This window comes from Antechinus flavipes, chromosome 2 (assembly GCF_016432865.1).
Source record: "Antechinus flavipes isolate AdamAnt ecotype Samford, QLD, Australia chromosome 2, AdamAnt_v2, whole genome shotgun sequence".
NCBI classification, from domain to species: Eukaryota; Metazoa; Chordata; class Mammalia; order Dasyuromorphia; family Dasyuridae; genus Antechinus; species Antechinus flavipes.
Window position 1 is genome coordinate 613,492,642 of NC_067399.1, and position 3,039 is coordinate 613,495,680.

Consider the following 3,039-nt stretch of genomic DNA (forward strand, 5'->3'; position numbering starts at 1 on the left):
AGAACTATAAAACCCTTTCACTTTACAATACCACTGCTGGTCTGTACCCCAAAAGAAATTTAAAAAAACAAAAACAAAGAGGAAAAGCACCTCTACGTACAAAAAATATTAATAGCTTTTTTGGGGGTAAAGAATTTAAAATTAAGGGGATACCCATCAGTTGGGGATTGGCTGAATAAATTGTTGTATGTGATTATGATGTAATACTATTGTGCTGTGAGAAATAATGATCAAGATGCTCTCAAAAAACCTAGAAAGACTTCCGTGAGCTGATGCAAAGTGAAATATACTATGTACAAAGTAACAGCAATATTTTAAGATGATCAGCTGTAAATGGCATAACTATTCTCAGCAATACAATGATTCACGACAACTTTGAAGGATTTATTATTTAAATAATTCTATCTATACCCAGATAAAAAACTGATAGACTCTGAATGCAGATAAAAGCATATATTTTTGCTTACTTTATTCTTACTCGTATTTTTTTTTCCTTTTGATGTTTCTTCTTTTATAGCTATGACTAATATGGAAATACATTCTACATGATAGCACATGTTTGAGGGAGGGGAGCAAGGAAGAAAAATTTGGAACTCAATATATTGTAAAAATGAATGCTAAAAATGTTCTTGTAATGTACATGGGGGGAAAACCAAAATATTATTATATAAGAAATACAAAAACAAGAATTATTGGACTACTTGAAAGCCATGATCAAAAATAGGACCTGGACATCATACTTTGAGGAATTGCCAAAGGAAAAAAAAATCCCTTATATCTTAGTAAAATAGAAATTGAAAAAAATCCACTGATCATTTCCTAAAAGAAATCCCAAAATGTAAACCCCCAGGAATATATTAGCTAAATTCCAGAACTTTCAGGTCAAGGGGAAAGCAACATAAAAGGCATAATTCAAATTTTATCGAATCAAAGTCAAGATCACATAGAATTTAACAGCTTCTTCATTAAAGGGTCAGAAGACATGGAATATGATATTCAAGAAAGCAAAGGAACTAAGAAACAAAAATCACTTACCCAGTGAAACTGAGCATAATCCTTCAGGGGAAAAATTGTAATTCAATGAAATAGAGATCTTTCAAGCTTTTTTGATTAAAAGATTACAATTGAACAAAATATTTGATCTTCAGATATAAAATTCAAAAGAAGTATTAAAAGGTAAAAAGGAAAGTAAAAACAAGAAACTCAAAAATGTTAAAACTGTTTGCATCCTTACATGGGAAGATGATACTTATACCTAGGCAGGCCTTTCTGAAATTATCTATTAGTGCAGTTATAAGGAATATAGCTAGACAGAAAGTGCCCATATAAAGTGACTTTGATGGGTTGATGTCCTCCAAAAAATTTAAGGATGAGAAGAAATGACAGATTAGGGGAAATATTCAGAACAGAACACTGGTGGGAAGAAAAAAAGTTAAAGAAGAGAGAGAAAGATAAATAGAAAGAAAAATGGGAATATTACTGGAATGACTGAACAAGTTGTATATGCTTGTGATAGAATACCATTGTGTGATAAGAAATAGCAAACTTATTCAGGAGTTCTAGAGCAGGGATTCTTAACCTTTTTTTTTTTTTTTTCTTTTTCAATATCCCAAACTTTTTTGGATTACAAAAGATTACAATGAAAAATAATTATCAAAATAGTTTTTTAAAAAAGCACAACACTTCCTGGACCCCAAGTTAAGCACTCTAAGGTTCAGGTATTTGAGGGCTTTTTTAGAGTATTGGGGCTAACTACTCTAAGCTAATTTAAGCTCCTTTGGCTAAATAATTAATATAATGCTACTTGGCTTCCTGCATATTTAAGGGGAACAATACTGAAGAAAAGTGTTATATGGTATTAACAAAATATTTCTATGAATGCAAGGGATAATGCTGTAAAAAAATTACCCTGGCATGCGTTCTATCAATAAAAAATTATTTAAAAAAATATTTCTACAAGAGATCTTCACAATGCCATAGACAGCTACTGAACACTCCCACATTTGCGATCTTGCCATCTATATTTAAGTCTGAAGGGAATAGATGACAGCATTGATAAATTGTTTTGATGGGAAATCACTGTTTGTTTTTTAATTAAATTTCTTGGAACATATGTTGACAAATACTATTGAAAGCCAAAAGTAATACATCTCTCAAAGCATTTTATAATCTTTTGAAGTTTTAGCAAAGGGCAAAGTACAAAACATGTAAAACTTCAGAGAACATGCATTCTTCTCTTGATCTTATTATAAAATATCTCTCTCACACTCCAAATGAATCCCTCCAACTCCTATCATTGATTTCAATAGTGAGTAGGCACAAATAAATAGTTTGAAGTTTGCCTGGCTTTGAGTTTTACTTAGTATATTATATGGTTAATCTTTTAAGAATTAAATTATGTGTTTTTCCTATTTCCTCTCAGCCTTTCAAGTAATTTAAAATAAATAATTCCAAAATTTTACTGTCTACTGGGTTTTTTCCTTCATTTTTTTTAGAGTTTCAGTAAATATATTTTTAGGGGAAAAAAGCACTAAGGAAAAACATAACATTATTTTTAGGTAAATTAAAATGAGTTTGGAGGAAATGTGTTCCTATGGGCATATAAAAAGCACTCCATACTTGAAAATAAAAAATGTGGATGAGCATTTTCCCTGAATTGCTTCCAAAGTAATTTAACTTTTAATTAGTCAATTTGTTATCCTCTTAAAAGATCAGAGGACCTAGAGCAAGAAGGAAACTTAGAAATCATTTTTTCATTTAACTTAACTTTCAATTAACTGAAAATTGAAATATCACTTTTATGTTCATTTGAAATGATCTCAATTTTGTTAAGCTTTAGTTAAAAATGTCATTAATTTTTCTTTGACTAGCTTTTGATCTATCCTCAACACTTGGAGCTAAGACCTCATTTTTCATTGTGTTTTCATTAACATCTTCTTGTGTACCTATGACCAATTAATTTTTTTTAATTTTTGACATTCATTTAAAAAAATTTAAGTTCCAAATTCTCTCCTTTTCTTTCTCCTTACCCCATTCAGA